Raw genomic sequence first — 23,498 nt, 5'->3', positions numbered from 1 at the left:
GTCATTCAATCTAGGGGAGGGAATCAAAACAAATCCGGCGGCCGCACTCGAGAGCTTTATTATCATGTAGTAGTCTGAACAGCTGATGAAAGCTGTTTACTGCAGGTGCATCAGGGTTCAGAATAGTTTTGCAACATTAAACAGTAATGCCACTAATTATTATAACAGCATTAGATGTAAAGTCAAATATGTAGAAGAGTATGCTAATTCTGCAGTGCCTGAAATTGGTATGCAGTTTGCAATAAGTGCACAAGCTTCACTACAGAAATAAAAGAGGGATTTTTCTCTTGAAATATATGAAAAGAAAACACTCCCAACTCTGTTCTTCTTTGGGAATAAGTCTGAGTGACCCGGTGTCCTGATTTCATCAAGACACTTCTACTACAGCTGTACTACGGCAAAAAAGTGTCTTCATTTTTCTTTCCCTTCACATAACAGGGGACCCTTTAAAATATTCATCAGTGATGTATCACTGTGCTCTGTTCTCCCAACACATCCTACACACACCCTTTTCTTTCCCCCGCTCTGCTCTGTCTTGTCTTTGTCTGTTGCATCCAAAGTGTTACACAACCATGACGATAGCGGCCGACGTCCTGGGTCTGTGTTTGCGATTAGAACAGAACTGTTTACGCCTCCTGCAACAGAATTAAGCGTCGTGTTGGAAAACTGTGCAGGCGCCAGAAAAGCTTCCACAAGCAAAGACGTCATTTCTCAGTCCCCCCCCAGAGGATACCGCTCCCTCCCACTGTTCTGAGTAGGTGGTCTCTTTCATGCTTTCTCTTCATGTTACTCAGTGTCGTTTTAAAACAGAATGAGGGGGGCTGAGGAGATGTAGGAAAAGGTGAGAGAAGCACAGACCTGAGGCTGAGAATAGGAGATGTCTTCAGACATCAGCATTTGAGTTGTGATTTCTTAAACTGGCAGTGAGAGGCAAGAGAGCAGAGAAAAGCATCATACATCTGATTCAAGTCAAATATACTGGAGGCAGGCTTCAATAGTTCACACAGTAGCGTTGTTGTCAAGGCCGAGAGCAAGTCATGACGAAGACCAGAGGGTATCGAGAACAAGACAAGACCGAGACTTTGAGCGGTTGAGACCAAGTCAAAACAAAGACCGAGCCAGGACGAAGTAAAGTCAAGACCAGGACCCGACCTGTCCGAGTCCCAACACACCGGCATTGTAAAGAGCACGTCCACGACCGACCGAGACCACGTCATGATCCAGACTAGAGTACATAGACCAAGACAAGACCAAAACTTTGAAGGGTTAAGACCAAGTCAAAACAAAGACCAAGCCCGGGTCAAGACCAGGATCTGACCTGTCCGAGTCCCACACTGCATGACACACTGAGGATAAAATATAGAACATGAAAACCATCAGCACTCCTCAAACTGATCTGAAAGATCTACGTCATCATAAAAACACCCTCAGAAAACAACTGAAGATGTCTCTTCATTCGCCTCTTTTATTCCCGGTGCGTGTGCCATGACAAATGGTCAACAAGTGACATATTTGATAGGCAACTTACCGTGTACTCGAATGCAAAATTGCCACTCTTAGAGCAACATGCCATGTCTTTACGGCCAGGCAACGCAGACTATTTAATATGTACATTTTTCATAAAAGTGGAGATGCATTACTTCAATCTTCATTCGCTGCTGACACAACCTTCCCCTTAGCTCTGTCACCCAAGTGAGGGAGCGCAGTACCACAGCGTTACTGGCGAGGTGGCAAATAGCTGGCAAACAACTGAAACTAGTGCCTTAAAACATACCTAGTTAAGATGTACAGGTAAAATTTGCTAAATCTTTCTGAGTAGAAGGTTTGGTACAGAGGCAGATTGCTAACGTCAGCTAGTGTCACTTCTTAGCTTCCTCTCAGTTTGATCCTGCCGTCTCCGTGAGCGCTGCGTTGCAGAGTTGGCATGCTGCTTTGGGTTTTCTTTTGGACGCTTGTTTTGCAGATGAACTCTTTGTGGTTTAGGTGGCTGAGTGTTATTAGATCTGGCCGACATCTCCTCCATGACAACCACAGCTCCATCACCTGTCTCCTGCATTCATGTCCCTGGACTGTGTGTCAGCGGAGTGGTGACAGCCTGTAAAAGTTAAAAAAATAAATAAATAAATAAATTATAATTAGTGACAAGTCAAGTTATTGATTGCATTTGAAGCAGGAAGTTTTACATCCAGTCACAGTAATGATGCTAACAAATAAATTAGATAATACGCAGGCAATTTCTCTGAGCTCAGACCTTTAGAAAGTGGCCTTGAGACCAAAACTGACCTCAAGTGCTACAACGTTACCACATAAATAAAACGACTCAAGCGTGACATGATTTTAAGAATCTAAAAGACCATTATTGCAAAAAATGTCACTCATTTCACACTTTGAATCAAATCCACCAACACCAGTCATTCTATCTGTCACCTTGAGGCAGAAAATGAGTAAATTATAAGGTGATGAAAAATGAGGAATTGTTCACTTTGAAATGCAGCACGATTGAAGCTTTTTATGTATTGTCTCCATATCTCTATCGCTCTCCTCCCCGCTGTCACAGAAGAGACCTTGCATGTGTGTGTGTGTGTGTACGTTACGTGGGGATCTCGTCCCAGAAAAGCTGACAGGCGATGTGCGAGTGATGTGTGTGAGTGCCACTCATCTTGATAATTTCCCCCAAAACAGTTGGCCTCCTGCCAGTGCACTTGCTCACGCTCAATCAGCCTCAATCAGCGACATACTTGCTAAAGTATCTGCAGCCCTGGCTGCGTGTCGGAGTGTGTGCGTGGCTGGCTGTTTATCTGTCTTTTTGTTGTTTAATTATACGATTCTCTTCGAATGCCTTCCCCCCCCCAATTCGGTTTTCTGCTGTCGAAAAGTCTTTTCGTGATCAAACACGCACAGAAGTTGTGATCCAGTTTTTTTCCAGTCAGTTTTTGATCTCTTTCACTGTGCTTCTATTTTAGGCTTTGAAGGACCAATTCTAGGCCTCGATTACACAACAATGCACAGCGGTATAGCTGCACTGTTCTCACTGATGGGACAGCTACAGTATGTGACATAGAAATGTTTCATGAACACCTGATTTCTGTGATAGACAAAAGTTTTCTTCTTCCTCAAAGGTTTCTGTCTTTTCAGGCAAAAATATAACCCCATCCTAAAACCTCCACCTCTACCACAGACACATTTCATACAAAATGAAAGGCTGAAATGAGTCAGTGCATTAAGTATTAATACGCTGATAGAATTGAAATATCATCAGCTGCTGTTGATGTGGAAGACTATTAAACCCATCAAGATATTCTGAGGCACATGTTGAAATTATTGTAGTTGTCAGAAGATCCCTTTGTTTTTTTAGACATTTTTTATGAAGTCAAATTAAAAAGTATGATTCTTTTTTTAACCAATTTTTTACACACAACATAACAACATACTTTTTTCAGATAGTTACTTTCTTTTAGTTAGTTAGTTTCTTTGTCTATTTTTCAGCTGTATCTAGTCTTTGTACACTTGATAAGCAGTATGATTTGAGAATAGGGGAAAGATGGCTCCCAATTGTTTTAGACAAAATGTGTGTGTCTATCCTGGTCTCTTCGTGCAGTATAACTTTCTATTTTTGGTTGTAGACAACATCAAAACATATCGAAACTGTTTTGTTCTCCCCAAGTTAGCAAGGCTACTTTTCCGTTTATCTATAGGTGTTGTTGTTTGAATTCCAAACACCTGCAGGAAAAGAACATAAAGACCATTTTGGACGTGCCGTTGAGCGATTCTTCATCTTGCAGCAGGTTTTGGTGTTTGTTCAGACACGCTCCCACCTTTTTGTTTATCCAAGTGTAACTGGGCATTCGCTAAAAACAGAAAGTTCCAGCCAAGCAATCTGGCTCGGCAAATGTTTTTCTGGCTGTGCTTTATGAATGGTTGCTATGGTAACCAGGGAGTTAAGTTACCAACTTCTCATTCCCCTGATTCCCTTTTTTTCTGTTGTCTATCTTGCATTGAAGACCAAAGAAAACCATGTATGAAAGTCATGCTGGCTTTTACAATGATGTGGGGGCAAGCTACAGCTTTGTTTCAAACATATTATTTAAGTGCAGTGGTACATTATATTAAAGCAATATTAATCAGAATCTTGATATCAACAGGATGACTGAACATGCGTGATTTAAAGGGTCACTAAGAAGTAACCACAGTGAATTAGTTTCAAAGTCCTCTCAACTCCAGAGGATTTTAGTGTCTTTCAGCTTGTTGTTGTTGTTTTTTCTTTCACATTGATAGTTTTGGTTCACTGTTACCAGCTCTCGCTGCACGCAATTGTTTACACTGAAAAAGTTCTGGTAAACTCGCCGTATGCCAATTTATAAGCACCAACAAGCAGGCAGAAAAAGTTCGCAACGAGCTAAAGAACAGCGCAAGATTTGGATGCTAAAGGGCGTACGATCGTCATCTAAAGATGGTGGAGACTAAAACGGAGCAAAGAAATTACGAGTGGGCAGAAATATAATTTTAGATAACTGCTAGTTTTGCTCTGGCTCTGCTAAATGCGTTCAGTGAACAGGCGACTGTTAGCCAGTATGTTTCCAACGCTTTAGACAGACAGACGGACAGACAGATAGGTGGGACAGCGTGATTAATGTGACGTGTCAAGTTTTATATTTTTTCCACTTCCTCGAATTGACAAAAAAAAAAAAAACGTAACTAACACTTATTTAAACAACACAGGAAAAAAAAGAAAATATTCAATACAAAATCTTTCCAACACTTACTTTTGTAAAGTAAGAAATTGATGAGAAACATTTCTCACATGCAACACTGATGGAAGAAGGAAATCTCTACAATTTGAGGTTGTGCATGTATTAGTAAGCATCAAGTATATTTGAGTTTTACTTGAAAATGTATTTTGATGTTTAATTTTTTTGAACAGGATGCAGCTGACGGATGAAATGCCCTGATTTTCATCATACGTGTTTGGAGAAATGTTTGTGCAGAAATCAGCAAAGTTTTGCTGCAGTACTGCTGCAGGCACGTTCAGGTTTACATGCATGCAATGACAAGAAGATGGAAATACGCAATCACACAGACGGTAAAGCAGTAGCAGGCCCTCCTCTGTGTACCTGCCCCTGTAAGCACACATACACACAACAACGTGGGAAGTGGAATTTTAAACAGATAGTACATGACACTATATATTAAGTGAGGTTTTCATTTTGAAGAAGCGGTTACATTTCATACATATATTGAGTTTATCCATGGGGAGCCGCTCGATAATATCCATCCTCCGTGGTTCTTCTATTCCATTTCCCTCCTTTTCTATACCTTTTCGTCTCCTGCCTCTCCATCCATTTCTTTCTCATCTTCCCTGAGCACTAGCCTGCCCTCTCATACATTTTAATGGCAGCAGTTTGATCCGTCTGGTCAAAAAAAAAAAAAAAAAAAAAGATTCAAATGTGCCCGCTCGTGTTGAATAAATACATAATTTAGCAACACGAGTCAACTACTGTTCAGCGTTGTGGAAAAGGCGAGATAAATATTTCCCTTTCTGAGGAGTGTGTAGAATGGGATTTACTCAGAGATGAGATGCTGAGTTGCGTGTGGTTGCCAACTCTAATTTAAGAAGTGTCTCTGTTCGAATCGTTGCATGTTCATACAGTCCTTAAATGCAACAGAGAGATAGTGTTGGATCACTGTGTGTTACGGCTCTCATGAATATAAATTTAGCGAGCAGACGCAAGAAAATTGCTTTGAAAAATAAAATCACAGAGCATATGGTGGATGAAAATGACACTTGTTCATTTAATAAATGCACCCCGATTGCAGGGTAGCCCAGATGTCCTTCGTCCTTGGTCCATCCCAGAGTCTCGTCCTCCGGTCCCTCCTGGGGGGATCCTGAGGCAATCCCAGAGCAGATGGGATACGAAGTATAATTCCTGAAGTGTGCTCCGACTCCGTCCTGGAATACTTCCACAGGGAGGTATCCAGACGCTTCCTGATCAGATTCTCGAACCACCTCAAAAAAGGCTCTTTGCAAAGTAAAAGTGCAGCAGTTCTGCTCTAAGCTTCCTAAAGCGTAGCTACGATGCTAGAGGTGGTAAACATTAGCCTACCATCTAAACACCACATGATGCAGTTGCTATTGTAAGCATGTTGGCATGCTGATGTTAACATTTGGCTTAAAGCACACAAAGCACTGCTGTAGACTTTGTCTAGTTTTGCAAACTAACAAAAGACAATTTAAAACGTGCCTCTCTTCACCCCAACAGTGCAGTACCACACTCGCATAACTGCGGACCCCAAAACAATCCACCTTTTTCCCCCAAAGTCCACCTTACCTGCAATGTTCAAAGCTCGATTTCATTTCTTACTGAATTTGCCTTTGCACATTCAGTTCTTCTTATTTACATATTTTTTTCCGTTTGAAATATGAACACGGCTCAGAAATAAGCTACTTTGTTAACCAGCAGTCCCTACACGAGAAATGAAAATGATGTAGTGACTGTTTTATTATCGCTACATAATCTGTCAAAAACGAAGAAACAAACAGGTTGGCGAGATTGACATTTAAAATCAGTGACGACAGTGAAAGTCAGAGGCATAAGAGGACTCGATTTCCCATTTATATAATGCACGAATGTCTTTTCTCTTTATGAAATGTACATCTCGCATTGCCAAATGAAAATATTAATTTCCACCCTTGCACATTAATTTCCCATTTCATGCACAGCATTTAAGATGCTTTGAAAACCCCTCCGTCTCTAGTGTGCGGTGCAGCAACGCCCTTACACAGATGAGGTCACGCACACACATTTGCGGCTGATCATGTTTATGTATAAGACAGAACCAGTCGAGATGTGACTCAGTGGGTCGAAACCTCATCTCCTACCCATTTCCAGTCTCTGTGAGCCGACATGTCAGTTAGATGCAACTTAACACGGATGACGGCGAGGGCATGGTGCGTCGCTGTGCCTACTCTGACTTCTGATTGTTTCCTTTGTTCAGCTAAAGATCTTGTTCCTGTGTCTTCCGTCTGATCCTGAACTGAAAAATGCACTTGAAACAGAAAAAGTAGACCCTTTACTTTACGGATGCAAGACTGTGACATTATGGAACGGTTTGGTTACTTTTATGTGCATTTTTCAGATGGATGTCTTTGTTTTTTTCAGTGAGAAGCGCCAATTAAAGCATTCATACTTTGTTTTCGGAGAAATTGAATTTTAACCCTTGTTCCGATATTTTGCCTGTCAGCTGCTTTTACAATGAATAGCTTGAAAAACCTGAGGAGGAAAATGTACAGAAGCTCATGCCACAGTCATTAATGTGAAATTGCGTAGATGGGTCATAATCACTCCGCTTTTGTGCTCACAGCCATCTACCTTTCCCGGGGCACCTGATTACTCTTGTTGCTATGGAAACCATTCAACACTAACCGGCACATCTCATACCAATTAAGGCTACATTGAAGTCACCTCGACTCCCAGCAGGTTGAATCCAAATTCACCCTTTACTGCACCAGTACATGGTGCACCATCCAAATGCCCAAAAATAAAGGTAAGGAGTGAGTGTGCCGTCCTCCATGTTTGATACACGAATGGAGGAAAAGCTTTTTTTGTTTCTTCTTTCATGAGCTGTGTAACATTTTAAAAAAAGTTGATTTGCCACACAGCACCAACTTTTAGATGACAATTGTCATGACAATTGAATTGTTAATTGCAATTATTTATTTTTTCCTGTTAATTTTTTGCCACTTATTGTGTAAGCCTAATCAGAGCCAATTATTGGCTTTACAACTAAATCCATGATGTCAATGTCAATAGATGCTCATTGTAACGTGGTTGGTCGAGTATTACAAGTGGTGGTATTCATTCTCCAGTCATGTGCCTTAAAACCACTGCATAAAAAAGGGGGCGTGACGAGATGACGTCATCAAAAGAGCGGCAGTCAAACGAGACGGCGTGGAAATATAACATTTATGTTAGCTTCATTTAATTTTCTTAGACGAACGGAAACTATTCTAACAGTGATGAAAACTTATTGTAAACTGCAATATTCAAAGCATTGCAAAGGTTTGTGGAAGACAATGTGTTTAACAAGAAGATGAACCAAACCAAACTTGATAATTAAGTTGGAGCTGTGTGCAAACCAGAATGTGTTGCGGATGCATCACGGTGCAGAACAATTCATTTTATTGTATACAATTGACTTAACTATCTTCATCACTATATAACCCAGTGAAGCAGAAACAAATACTCAATAAAAGAAGTAAGAAATAATGCACTATGAGGAAAGAGTTAATACAGATTCATGTGTTGGCTGCTGCCACTAAATAGGTAAAAAAGCTTCCAGCCTTTTGTCAGGGAGCAAAAAACTTTGAACTCTCCCATGATTATGCAGCAGATACGTTTAAATTGAATTTAAGTGCATTGTTAACATTTTCTTTTTGAATAAAATGTCTTCAGTGGATTCAATGAGACTTTAAGTCTTTTTAATCTTTCAGAAACTGTTGAAATGAATGTAAAATGACTTAATGTATCTCTCATACCACAAAGACCAGGTTCTTACAGACACGCTCTGTGCTTGATGACATGAACCTGAGGGAGAGGAGTGGGGCTATTTTAGCTTTTGTTTGCCTTGTCATTCATTTCTAGGTCACTGGGAGAGCCGAATGCCTGGCTGAGCTAGAGACGTGTTCAATGGAGGATCTCCACGTCACGTTTGCCGTGGGAGTGTGTGTGCAGTGAAGCAATGGACCTTCACCCCAAATCCAAAAGACACACACGCATGTAAATCTCTGAAACACACTCTACCTTTCAGTTTTCATGTCTCAGGCTCAGCACATGTGCAGCGTGTGCCCACACACCACCTATCAGCAGAGCACTGAAAAGCAGTCTTTCTATACCTGCCGTCCGTCTCCATCTCAGGGTTTTTCTCTTTTCTTCTCCTCCAGGGCCGCCTCTGAACTGCAGGTCGGCACATCAGGGACGGTCTGAAAGAGTGACGATTAAATGATTATTACACAAAGACCTACTGGCACTGCATTTCATCAAAGCTTACACACAGAAAAACATGCGTGTCCATCTTGACTGGTAAAATAAACTCACGAGCACCGAACAACCCTCCATTTTGGATGTTCAATACTTCACAATGAACTAATGCAAAACTGGTGTTCATGTTTGGTAATAAGGAAAAGAAGCAAATCAGGTGAAAGTACAGCTGCAGTTAGTTTATTTTCATACGGTATTTTGCACAAAACAGTGCACAATATTTGGAAAAGCAATGTGTTCTCGTTCCCAGTGCGTCGGATACTGACGTTTTTTCAAAGTCTCATATTGGCAGAGAAGAATCCCCTCGGCATATCATGGACGCACGAGGCGCTTTAAATTGAGGCATCACAAACAACGTGGTTATTGGTTAGCAAGCAATCGTGGTGTGCGTTAAAGGTTACAGAGTTGCTGTTTGGTTAGGATTAGGTACAAAAACTACTTGGTTGGGATTAGTTTTAGAAATCCACGTTGCCCTTTGCTTTATCATGGACGCGACCACTGAATGGAAGTCCTGGGTTTGTTCATCCCTCCGCAGAATTCACCCACCTCGTTCTTCGTCACGTGACCTTTTTCGACCCGCCTCGTCACAGTGCATATCATGCAAGGAATCGTGTGTGTGTGGGTCTCTGACGCCAACAGCTTTGACCAAACAGCAGTATTTGATGAACTAAGAATGAGAACAGGCTGGGAAAGCTGTCATGCTGAAACTTTGGCTTATCCAGACACTGAATGGCTGATGACAGCAACTTAATCACCGCTGTTGGCCTGCACTTCACAGTGGCCACGCTTCGTCGAGCATTTGGGGGCAGCCCTGGGTGGAAGCATACCAACATCAAGCAAGAGTAAGAGCTCTGATTCCTACGTGAACTCAGTCACTCTGTTCATGTCATCATGTCATCATGTCTTGAGTCAACTGACACAGTGATGAATCGTCCTGTAACCACAGCAGTCCCTGGGTTACTCAGTTCTGGTCGTTTTCTGTTGTCACAACTGGATGCATCAAAGAATGACTGTTGTTCAAAAGCTAGTTTGTTCCCTTTCGTTGCAAAGTGCAAAGCTTCCACTTTGAGAGTGGAACAAAAAACAACATCAACAAGACTTACACACAATAACCCAAAATAAACTTATGAGGAGATCACCATGAAAAGTTGCTTTTGTGCCGGTAAATGTATTAAATGTTAATTATTAAAAGAAGAAAGTCAGACAACTGACTTAAAGAAAAATGTTAGGTTTGAAATGAGAATGTGTCTACCTCCTTGCAGTGTTTCAGACAGCAAAGCTTTCAGTCCACTCTGGAGCATCAATAAACTGACATTTATTTCTTCATGGCAGGCCATAGGTACTTAATGGGATTAAGGTCAGAGCCCCGGGATGGCCATTTCTTAGATTTTCTCCTTGGCTAACTTACAGTGGACATGTAAAGACAATTACTTCTATACTACACTGATGCAGGTGCCCCCAGCAGGGAATGATGGACATGTTCCAACAAGTCTGAGAATAACAACTTGTCCAAATGCATTTTTGTTGCAATTCAGTGGGGGTATGTTCATGCATCCACAAATGGCAAGTGGATTTACTTATTCTAGTATAAAATATTTGTGTTAAAGTTGTGGTAATTTGTTTTCCTATGTATAAAACAGTGGCTTATCTAACATTTATGAAATAACCTTATCAGCCTTATCAACCTTGTGAACCTCGTGAACGTTTGTTGATAGATTAACTCTCCAAATAATTCATGGAGTCACTGGAGAAACACCAGTGAGCCGGAACAAGATAACCGCTCACAGATAACTGGCAACAATGGCCCACGTTGACATCTGGGATACACGAGACGTCACGTTAACAGTCAGGTGTCAGGTTAGATGAAGGAGAATTGGGCAAGCATAAAGACTGAGTAACTTTGACATGGGCCATATTATTCTAGCTAGATGATTGGGTTGGAGCATTTTCCAAATGGCCAAGCTAGTTGTTCCCAGTCAGCTGTGCTCAGTCCCAACCAACAATGGTCCAAAGATCCTTAAGGATTTGCTGCTAACATCTTTATAGATCAGTAAATTGCATGACTGTTTGTGTCGTATTTAACTCTAATGCCTGGAAGCACGAAGAGTTCCATACGATTAATAACATCATTTTACAAAGTGCTCGGGCACATTATTCATATGAACATTTACCTAATACAGTTTAAGATGTTTTACAGACACAGTGAGATACTTGAAGTTCTACTCAGCCAAGATTTGATGGATTCCTATGATGTAGTATCAAAGAGGAAAAGCTTCAGTCCAAAATGAGATATGTACTGAATAGCAAAAGCCCTTCTTCGAGGTGATTGATACAATTCATTGCAAGTCATCTTAAGTCATTATTTCAGAAAGTGACTACTACATCACAAAAGGTCAAACCATTTGTCAAACCAAAGACAGTAGGTTGGAAGGTCACTATTTATTGTTTTTTTTAACAAATTATTTTAGTCCAAGCAGGATCATTCAAACTGATTTTATATCATCCAAATAACGCTGCAAGAATATTGTATCCTTTCCTCCAGTTAAATTGGGCTCAGACTACACGAATACAGGCCGAGTTTGACACAACTTAGTCATCCCTGACAAATTTCCAGCGTCGGGCCTGACTTTGAATGCTGCGAACGACAAACAGGCCTTGTAGTGTGGCGTAACTGAAGAACAGCTATGCACCGTCTGGAACACAACAACGAAAAGTCTGGCATGTCAGAATTTTTTGTTTTTACCTACCAACTTTGTCATCCTATTGATCGATTGTCAAGGAAAACATCGTCGGATATTTCAGAGTACATCACGCATTCATGATTGACAACTTCTTGACTCTCCTCCCCAATGATACAGGAACTCGCTCATGAAAGTAAACAATGATTGGTCAAGGTCATACTTGTAGTGCTGTGTCTCCAAACAAAGGCACAGCAAGAATTTATGGCACTTTGACTGCCTAATCTGCACAGTTACCATCGAGAGAGACACATATATCATGTAATCTGATTCCAGCTTTATAGAAAGTGAAGATAAAAATGAAAATTAGCCTCGTAGTGAGTAAAAATACATTTATATGTGGGTAAACCTAAAGAGGGTTACGCTCTTAATATGATTTTATCTGCCTTTTTTAAATTTCAGTTTCTTTGTTTTCTGTTTAGGTTGGGTTTTTTTTGTGTGCGATTCCAGCAGGATGTGTCCAGGAAAGCTGACGTGAAAAAGTAGCAGCTCGACTCCGAGGTTGCTTTGATTGTCTGAGCCCAGTCACCCCACGAAGGCAATTCGTTTTGGCTAATTGTGTTCACAATATCAATCTCTTTTTTTATTACTCAAAGCTCATAGCCATTATAGCCATAGCTATGGTAAGAGACTGGTACATTCACAGCTTTGCCTCTGAGGTCAGGTCTCCGTTAACTACGACGGTTTGGTACAACAGCCGCATTACTGCTGATGCCTGGAAATCTCGAGCGCCGTACCATCACTCACGAACGAGATGCTTAAACTCCCTCACTTGACACAACGACTTGAAGCTGCGGATCCCGACTGCATCACTCTGGACTGCAAACCGCTGTAGAGCAGAGGGAATTTTGTACAAGGCTGACTACAACAAACTACCCTGAAATGTTCATTCCTTCTGCAGATTATCCTTGTTTAGCTCAGAGGGTAGGCACTATGAGCTTTGTCTGGGTTTAGCTCCAATTAGTCTCTCCTATTCAAGATTAAGAGATCAGAGGCAAACAAAAAACCTCCCACAGTATCCCATGGTTTTACATCAGGGGTTCTCTAGGTTGTACGTAAAATCTCTCAAGACAAAAAGGAAAGACTGTGGGAATCCTCTTAGAAATGACAGTCAAGTTTTATTCTGGCTGCAGAAACCCTGAATCGACAAAGTTTTGGTAATGTCAGCCACACACATTTGTTATTATCAATTACTGAATTCAATTGAGCATGTTGTTCCAATGGTCTGGTTTACTGACAACCCTAACTGGGTGCGAGCCGTCATTAATGTCATGAATTGAACCAGTGCCTTCCCTGCTATAACAACTCACATTGCTGTGAAACAGGCCGGTTGGCAGCATGACTCCAGTTGATGAGTCGACAGGACACCACCTGCCACTGTTTGATAATCTAATTATTTATAGGCTGGTAACTACTTCATCTAACCAATAAATCAAGTACAATAGTCAGGTCAAATCCTTCGGTAGAACAACAAATCATAAAACAGCGAGAACTAATTTCAGAAGAGCGTTTTTGTAGAGCATTTTAAAGTCACAGTGAAGTTGACCTTCGACCTTTTGGATATAGAAATGGCATCACTGCATCATTTAATCCTATTGGCCACTTGGGTGAAATTTTCATAATTAGCATAGAAATTCTTGAGTTATGGCCACAAACATGTTTTGTGAGGTCAAAGTGAAGATTTGTACCAAATTTGCAGAAATTAGTCAAAGGACTTTACGGCGATAACACCTTCACAAGAGTGTGATGGACGTGAGGTCACAGTGACCTTCGACTATCAAATTCTAATAAGTTCATTCTTGAGTTCAAGCAAAATTCCCTTAAGGTGTTCCTGATATATCGCATGCATTAAGATGGGATGGACGGCTCGGGCGGACGAACAAGCCGAAAAACATAATTCCATGTTAATTTGGTTGTATTGGGAGCATGTTTCCTGTTGATCCGCCCTGTAAATACCAATTGATTGATTGACAAGGCCTCTGTCTCAAACACAACAGCAAAAATAGACAACATTTCTGCTATACTATGATATTACGATCCAAAATCTAATACATCTAGTCTCATGCCACAATATCAATATAATATCGATACACTGCCCAGCCCTAAACAGACTGCCATTACTCCAAAGCGCTTGGATAACAAAATGTGTCTCCAAGCCAATGAGTGCAGTGTGGCTACAAAACCTCAGTGTTTACCTCATTAGCTGTTGTCACAGTCTCACCATGCTGTTGTCCGATGCGGTCAGACTGCTGTTTTGCTTCACATTTAATAGGAATTATCTGGGGAAATCAATGAAAGTTTCAACTATGCCTAAACATAAAGGGGGAAAAAAAAAAAAACATCGTAGAGAGGAGTGCATGGACCGGGTGGGAAAGATGCCGCATTAAAATGGTCAGCAGCTGAAATGCTGACATTAATACCGTGTTTACTGCAGCATCACTTGCCCGCATCGAATAGAAAGCCGAGCACTGCTTCACACACAAACACTCTTCCCTAGCTCTTAAGATAAACAGACAGCCCGTCATCGCTGACTTAGTGGTTCTCCCAGTGTTGTTTCGCCAACTGTTGTCTGACACGCTGACGATGGCTTCCTTCCTGCAGCATCCGCTGTGCCACTAACAAGAAGGGAGACTCACAGTAGACGTGCATGCATGAAAAATCATTAGTGCACAAGGAAGCGCACACAAGATCAGTCACAGTCACAGGAGGTACAGTTACCGACAGTCAGAAAACACAACCTCATCTCTGAGAGGTAATTACTTTACTCCAAGCAGTCATTTTAACCTATGAGCCTGAATAAAAAAAAAAAAAAATTTTAAACTCTCACTGAGACAAAGTGCTGTATTTATTGTTTAAGGCATCCCAGCTCTGTTATATAGAGAGATGGAATATAAGGGAGGCTTGAAATTATGCCCAGTCAGTGCAATCATATTGTGTTGCTGACTGAATAATCGACTTATTGTTCACATACGGGGATTGTTCATCATCGGCAGACGCGCATGCAAAGCACTGCTGTTCTTTCACTCCTAAATCAATACGGTTGCTCAGACTGTAACTCATGAAAAAGCATCAGATTTGTACTTCGAGTCACGACAACAAAACTGAAGACGCTTCGCTCCACTGTTTGTTCATTTGAAGCGGGACACTCTTACTGTTGGAGCAAATATGTTATGTGTTCATCTAGAATTAAGCTTGTGTTGTGTTGTGTTTATTCTCAAGCGTTCCATCTCAAAGTGCTTTAGCATGCTTAACTGAATTAAATTCAACGCACCTCATGAACTTAAGGACTTTTGTAAAAGCAATGAGACACTTTACAAGTCTACAAAGGCTTGTAAGATTTGGAGCATCTTTAATTGCACTTGTAGTGTGCACAGTAGCAATTAACACACACGCACACACACACACACACACACAACACACACACACACACACACACACACACACACACACACACACACACACACACACACACACACTTGGATAATGCGTTTTAACAATTATCTCCAGCAAACATTCATTGTTGTTCCAGCTCTCCCGAGAGAATTAGATTTCTAACATGGTTTCATACGAACTAAAACAGATCAAGCAGAAATGACTGCTTTCGATGGCGGCGAGAAAAAGACAGTATAACTCACCACAAAATAACCTTCTTATTTGTTTTACTGCTGAGTCGAATCAGATAACAAGGCCAGTCTGATCTTATCTGAGAGGGGCCAGTTCAGAGCAAATGACTAGTCACTCACTCAATAACTGCCAAAATAATTGGATGTGGTTGCAACAAAAGAGACCCATTTTTGTGTCAGTCTGGCATTTTCTTTTCATTCTTTCTGTTTTTCAGATTAAATGTAGTGTATGTTGCATAAAATCACAACACAATATACACCATGTTTCAGGACAGAGAGGATCTGCGGTTGCTTTCAGCTGACATTTCGGTGAGTTTTAACGACAGCAGAGTCGTCCAAACAAACAAAAAACAATCACATTTGGCATATCCTCAGACTTTTCACAAATATTACGCTGCCAGCAAAACACTGTATACTCTGTGTAACTTCAGGGGTGTTTGTTTCATGGTATCTGAGCCAGATCAAAGCTGGCAGGATGCTGCACAGTAAATCAGTGTTGGACTGCCGGCATTTGGAATAACATCAGTAGCTGCTAGATTTTTCAGGACAAGCACGAAAACAGTGAAAGGAGCTTGAACGTATGGAATAAAACCAAATAAAAAGTCCTTATCTCCAGACATAAAATTAAGTTTGGATAATTCCACAAAACCTTTTTTTCAATTTTAAGTTTATTTCCTTTTTCTATCCAATGAATATCCTAAATAACAGGCCACACTACATGTTGCATTGAATCTGTACATCGGCATTGAACATATGCTGTAATATTGTCTGGCAGCAGTTTCCACAGGAGACAATGATGGTGGATCAGAGAGTCAATATCTACAATACCAGGACCGCAAAGCTGAAGGAGCTAAATGGAATTCAGCCTTGACTTGTTTGCTTATTTATTCTTATCCTTTTTCTTACATTTCAAAATGTTTGTTGTGAAAAAGGTTCGAGCTGATGTACACAAAGACACAAACATCCCCCACAACCAGTCTAATGGCACCATTTCTCTACACACGTGTCTCAGTCCAGACGCTCTGGTGACAATGCGACTCAAAATGTTGACATCATTTTCAGAGAGACTGCGCAGAACCTCCGCTGCCCCGAGCAGAGCGCTCTCAGAGGGTGTCGGGTTTGGCGGTGTGGAGTACAATGAGAACAGCAGTCTGTGGACGGACGCCGGAATACATCGTATGCTGACCCTTCGCTTCCCTGTTGGAAAATTCACGTCACCGGCGTACCTACGTGTACGTTGTTACCACGGCAACCCATGCAGATAGGTTTGATGTCTGGACACACCAAATCCTGGGGAACAAATCTGATTTCCCTGCAGTCTGAACAAAGCCTCAGTCTTGGAACTCAAATCACTCATTGTTTACTGACGGCAGTTTTGAAAAGCGCACATCAAGATCTCAAGTTTTCAATGTTAACTTATTGATAAGTACAGCATCAATGTAGAGCTTTCCTACAAAAAGTATTGTAATAGAAAATAATAAATTCATTCATAACGATTCCCATTTTCTCCAAATGTCTTCTATTATTGAGTTTATCAGTTTCATCTGATTGGCTGAAGAACTTATGAATGGAAACTCTTGTGTTTCCATTCATAAGTTCTTCGTGACACTGATATGAATTCCTTGAGAGCCTAACATCCATCCGACCATAACCACTACTTGCCTAACCTTCACAGAAAGTTAACCTACTCCAACCTTAAACCAAGTCTTCACTTTAAAATGCAGCTTATTCGTTGCATTATGGGGACTTCCTTATTGGCACGTTCCTGCAATGTGAGTGTATAAACAGATTTATGTCTACACAACACACACACACACACACACACACACACACACACACACACACACACACACACACACACACACACACACACAGGGTGTATTCTCAGTGTGCTCCTCTCTCAGATGGGCTCTGTCTTGTGAGATGACAGAGAAGGTGTGTGTTCACCGTTATTGGCGTCTAAGAAATAGAGAAGCAAAGGGTTACACCAATAACGCGTCTGTGACCAATTACACATTGACTCTGTGTGTGTGTGTGTGTGTGTGTGTGTGTGTGTGTGTGTGTGTGTGCGTGTGCGTGTGCGTGTGTGCGTGCGTGCGTGCGTGCGTGGGAGGGCCACAGACGGACACCTGCTGATGACTACTTGATGGACTGTCTCTAATGAGTGGCACTTATTGCCATGGCAACTCCCCTACACTCTTGCACACATGCTCTCACGTACACACCGAAGGCTGCAGACTGATCATTAGTCGGGTGATCTTTCTCCTCCGTGTCCTCTCGGATCCCCATCACCCTTCCCTTTGAGATCCCCCTCCCTTCATCACGCCCTTCCTCTCTACCCCCGCCACATCCTGCCTAACCTTTACCAGCACCCCATTTACCCGTAATGGTCCTTTATCTCGTCTCGCCCATTCCTCACTTCATCCTAAAAAAAACATGTCTATCTTCCCCACCGCTGCTCCTTTTATTATCCTCTCTTCATCTGTCCATTACTTTCTACCACTATCTTAATCCATCTATCCACCTTCCTTCCCTCCCCCCCGCAGTCCATCTGACTTTTAATGAAATGTGTTAAGGTGGTAAATCAAAAGGGCAGATGTGACGCAGTCTGCCTCAATGATAACGCTTTATAATGGCCTCAATCTGCTGAAAATGAACAGCGTGAAGCAGTGACGGTTGGGCAAGACAAACAAAACAAAAAAAGGTAACTTGGTAAATTGTTGCCTTGGTGATTACCATAGTGATGGCAAAGTCCCAGAAAAAACAGCCGCTCTTGTTTTGAAAGTGTGTGTGTGTGTGTGTGTGTGTGTGTGTGTGTGTGTGTGTGTGTGTGTGTGTGTGTGTGTGTGTGTGTACTAATGCATTTAGTATGGTTGGGATTTACAATTAGCTAGTTGACTCAATGCCTAAGTAGAACAAGTACACACATTGACTCATCCATCTTCACTTCACCTCTTTCTTTGGGCATCTGTACACCCAAATAACTATTTTGCTAAATCCCTCCCACAAACAGTGATTGTCCAATCACAGCTGAGCTTCAGTAACTATAATTGACAGGCCCATCAAGGTTTGAATTCCTCCTCATGTCAAAGCGGTGTGCATGAAGGTCTTGGAGGAATGGTACTCCACTTATACAGAGTGTTTCCACTTGTTATCCATAAGCTGCATATGAGCCACCTCATATTCACCGTGTTCTGACACACTCCTTCGACCTCATTCACAAATACACAAACCTACTACAGATCATCGAAATCCCCAACACACGCTCCGCCTGACAGACACAAAGACAAACACACACTCTTCCCTCGATCCTACATCCAGCAGATGCATTCGCATGAATTGCCTCGTCTCATGCGCGCGCACGCACACGCACACGCACACAAACACAAACACACACACACACACACACACACACTTGTTAAGCCTTCCCTCTTCCACCCCCTGTTGAGTCCAGCCCTCACAGACCCAGCTCAGTCCTATCTGCCTCCGGATTCAGCTGCAGACAGCCACAGAGCACATCCTGATAAGCTCCCATTGATTGGCTTCAGACTGGCTGAAAGGCTGAACACATTGTCGCCTCTTTCTCTCTCTACACACACAAACACACACACACACACACGTATACACTAACGCACAGACATACTCGCTGGGGGTAACAGAAGAGAGGGTAGAGAGAGACGAGGGGGAGAGAGGTGATGGAAGAGAAACTAAATTCACAATGACAAAAGCGAGACAAATCAAGAATAAGGGCCGAGCTGAATTGTTTGGGCAGAAATGGCGGCTGAAAAGACCAAAAGAAGAAGGGGAAGAAAGGACGAGGGATTCAAATCTGCCGGTATAAGCAGCCGAGACAGAAAGACCAGAAGAAAACCCAACAAACAGGCTGACGGACAGTTAATCCGAGTCCACCAGGCAGATAGTCAAAGAATAGGAGTTGAAAAACCTATTAAACAGAGACAGACTCAAAGGAAACTAACATGTCAACACTCACTAATAATGCAGGTAAAACTTAATGATGATCTGTCTTCAGCCCAAATTCAGGCTCTGACTGGCATTTATGGCATTTAAAATTTGCCGCTTTGATCGTTAATTATACCTCCTCTTTCAGACGAATCACACAAGGACTTGTCTTTCCTGTCATCGTCCGTGATATCACACTGAATAAAAAAAGGTTCAGAGCGTCAATTAGCGCATTCCTGTTACCGAGGCTAGTGTGGATTTTTTTGAAAGCATTTTTGGCTTTCATCAAAAGCCCCTTTTTAATGTGGCCGTTTCTGGTGTAAGAGAGGAAGGGAATCACACGAGAGATAGAAATCCTCAACCTTGTGAAAAAAAAAAAAAAAAAGCATTCTGTGCTGGAGCCCGCTGCGTCACAAGGACGGCTTCGTCTGGAAAGATGGGTTTGTAACAGAGGGAGTGGGCCCCTTCTGTTCCTGAGGTGTGACTGCATGATTGTTCCACTCGGCTGCAAGCTGTGAGCAGACGGCGTCCTCCCGGGGAGACGGCAGCTGATGGAGAGACTAACTGCATTGTTGCAGCGGCAGAGAGGACGAGGGCCCGGATTGTGGAAAAGAGGGAAGAAATCTGGATGTGCAAGTCTCTGAATCTGAAATTTTGTAGCTCTGATGGCTCCAAGATCCTCTAGTTTATGCGCATTTCTTTGCATCTTAAGTAACACGAACAATTTCTGAAATAAAACCCACTTGAGTCACAGAAACTTTACAAGCACACAGTGGTTTTAAAGCTGCAGTAATCAATGTTGTGCTTTCGCAATGACTCTAATGACTACATAGTGACATAGCCTATAGAAAATTGTCCCCCAACTCTGCAGTTCCTCTTAGCTCTATAGAGCATTTTAGCATGTTTCAGCTTTGTCGTTTTGGTTTCGTATTCTGCAGCTTTACTGTTTTGATTCACTCTCACAGCTCCCATTTGCATCCTTTTCAACTGCAACAGGAAGTCAAGCTCAAAAACTGACTCGTCCGGTACCATACAAGCATCAAATGGCAGAAAGGCAAATTTAGCCGAGTAGTTAGCTGGTGGACGTGGTGGGACATTTAGCAGCTGAAGAGACGGATAAATCTCATAGGATTTGGTGGAGACCAAATTTAAGTGTGTAAAAACATGAGTAAATGTTTCTCTGACTGCTGGATGTTTAAATCGGCAATTGTTTTCAAATGAGTTCGCCACATCAGCTCTATAAGTTGATAATGTGTGCAGTGTGCGCTAAACTAAGCCCTGTATCGCCTTCTATTTCTATACTCCAGCTCGCAGATTGGCATTTCTCAAAACTGGGATACCAGAAAGCTGCACAAACACAAAACTCATATCCTCCAAAAACAAAAAAGCAACATATTCTCACCGACTTCTATCCTGCCTGTAACATTCACTTCAGATACAGTACAAAAACTCAAGTCATATTTTCTCCATTGTGTTCGTTTACAGTCAATAATTCAGGTTACCATAGCTTCCGGGGAACCACTGTTCAAAGCCCCCTGTGTGTGTGTGTGTGTGTGTGTGTGTGTGTGTGTGTGTGTGTGTGTGTGTGTGTGTGTGTGTGTGTGTGATCATACAGAGAGGAAATGTAGCTGTGCCCTCGAGTCAGAAAGAAAACAACAGGGTACCTTGGCATCACCTCTCTTGCCTGCTTTCCCTCCTCCCCATAAGACTTCCTCTCTGTTCTCCATCCATATCTTCCTTCCCTTTTCTGCTCTCTCTTGCGCCTCACTCTCTCTCTCACACACACACACACACACACACACACACACACACACACACACACACACACACACACACACTTTGTCATTGTTCTTGCTGGCACACCGTATCTCTTAAAGAAAAGCTAACCTGCCAAAAGGTATAAAGTAAATGAAAAAAATCCCAACAGTGCAGATGCTGCCAACAGACCGGCTGTGTTCCTCTGCAGTGTGATGCTCACTGCTGCACTGCACCGTGCTGCTTCTTTTTCTCACTGTCGGTTTGTGTAGCAGTCACAGTTGGAGGGTTGCACTGGATTGCCCTTGACTGTCCCTGTTTCGGTTCCAGCGCAGCCTTCAGGGTTTTAACTGTACAGCTGGTTTAGTTTCCTCGGCTTCTCATATCAACTGCTGTCACTCAGTCACTGCGGCTCTGTCTTTTCACATTGTAATATATTTGGTCAGGTTACACCAGAAAATTACCTTGAGGGTTTTCACATTGCAGGTGTTGGCGATAAAGCCGACCAATTGTTTTCACTCACATCCCAGAATGCCTTGCAGGGCCCCGGCAGCACTGTACTGTATAAAAATGTGCTACATGCAGTGTCATGCATCATAGGACATGAAGCTACACTCGACCTCAATTTGGATAAGTGCTTTTTAATCCAGTTAACCATAAGAATGAATTATAAAAGTCGAGTTGAGCTGTTCCTTTGACTGAATGACATTTTTTGATCTTCCGTCTGGATGTAATTTCTCTGAGAAGGTGACTGGGATGCTGTGTTCCCTTTATAAGATGATTCCAACACTCTTTCTCTCTTGTTTGGGTGTTTTCTTACATTTGTCCCAGTCTGAGGGTGAATCACTCAAGGCGATATCGGTGTCCTCTGTCTTCAATTGACGTTCGCTGACGTCAATACATAAGCAAATAGCACACAAGTCACCAATTTAAACTTACAATTAAAAAATGTTGTAATAGATTTACGATTAATTCCATAATGTCATGTACTAAATAAATCAATACCCTATTAGATGCAAGATAAAAAAAATAAAAAAAAGTATTTGAAATTACTTAATGTAAATTAAATATATTTGTGATGTTTAAAAAATCAATAAGGCACAAAATCTCCAGTCTCACAGGATTGCGCTGCTACAGTCGAAGTAACTGACAGAGGTGTGGTTTCTCTCTCTCATGGACTGCAGGTGAGCACTCTCATATATCGCTCTCAAAGTCATAATTATCGACGTCTGAAGCCGAAGAGACTTTCGGAATATTAAGTCTTCCGAGCCTCATTAATAAAAAGCCGCAGACCAACTCGTCTCATGCTGGCACTGTAAGCGCCATTAGGCATTTCATTTGTTTTCAGGCTATGTACTGCATCATTTTATGAGATTTTTCTGGAGTATGTTCACTCACAAACATAGTTCTCATGGCGTGGATGGGCATGAATACAATAGAGACGAGACATGCCCAAGCAATAACCTGTTTAAAAGAAAAGACCTGTGTCCGTGTCGCTGTGAAGAGAACTACAAGCGGTGCCAATCTTTTAATATACGATGATCATGAGATCATAAGATGATCAAAAGGGACATTAAATGATTGGGGGAAAATTATTTTATAAAACAATGTGTGAAGGAAAATTCATGTCCACGGAAGCCATAACCTGCGATGAGGGGACATAAGATCCTGAAATCACAGTATTACTGTAACGCTGGACCAATAAAACTATACTGGTCTTTCCTGCATCACTGTGGAGCTATTTCAAGTCCCACTATCATTATTTGAATTTCTCCATGAACATGGCAAGCAAGCTCTTAAATTGTCCAGTACATGTGTGTAAAGTGGGACGATGGCTTCATCTTTTAGACAGCGCGGATGCAGAAACAGGACGTTTTTGCCCTGCGTCTATTCTGCTGTATCTTCTCTCCGTCTTCCTCATTGCTCCCAGGCTTGTGTCTCGCACAACTGTCTTCACATGTGCACATCCACAAGGACACAGACACACAAAGACACACACAGACACACACAGACACACAAAGACACGCACACCGCGAGCACAAATGTCAGCCAATGTTTCCCATTCCCTTTCCCCAAAAATGCCAGTGCCTTGGACAAAGCTCCGTCTGCCTTGCTGGCTGTCTGCCTGCGTGCGTCCCACCTACATCTGTTGTCACTGCCTGACATTTCGCATGCTCTAGGGTCACACGGGACAAACTGAATATTACCAAGGTGCGTCACGAAAGGTTAGGTCGGACGGACGACGGCATGCAAGTAGAATACACTGAATGCATAAAATAAAAAAATTTAAAAAAGTCGCTACTGGTTTCATGATGTGCACTAACGTGGTGAATCCTTAATCCTGAGCTTTTCTAAATCCATAGCAGCTACAGATGTGGAAAGATGAG

The 23,498-nt window shown here is 42.0% G+C and overlaps 1 long non-coding RNA gene across 1 annotated transcript in view; it reads right to left on the bottom strand.

Moving 5' to 3' along the window:
• Window positions 1-1,274: 1,274 nt before the first annotated feature.
• Window positions 1,275-23,498, bottom strand: part of LOC138202605 (uncharacterized) — a 57,739-nt gene continuing 35,515 nt past the window's right edge. Inside the window, exons 2-3 of the long non-coding RNA XR_011178656.1 lie at window positions 8,891-8,977; window positions 1,275-2,095 (exon numbers count right to left, since the gene is read on the bottom strand). This is a non-coding gene — a long non-coding RNA (uncharacterized lncRNA). The remainder of the gene's footprint in view (window positions 2,096-8,890; window positions 8,978-23,498) is intronic.

Source organism: Embiotoca jacksoni, unplaced genomic scaffold, assembly GCF_022577435.1.
Source record: "Embiotoca jacksoni isolate LCO1_2020_lvr unplaced genomic scaffold, fEmbJac1.0.p SCAF_21, whole genome shotgun sequence".
Lineage (NCBI taxonomy): Eukaryota > Metazoa > Chordata > Actinopteri > Embiotocidae > Embiotoca > Embiotoca jacksoni.
This window is presented reverse-complemented; position numbering and strand designations above follow the sequence as displayed.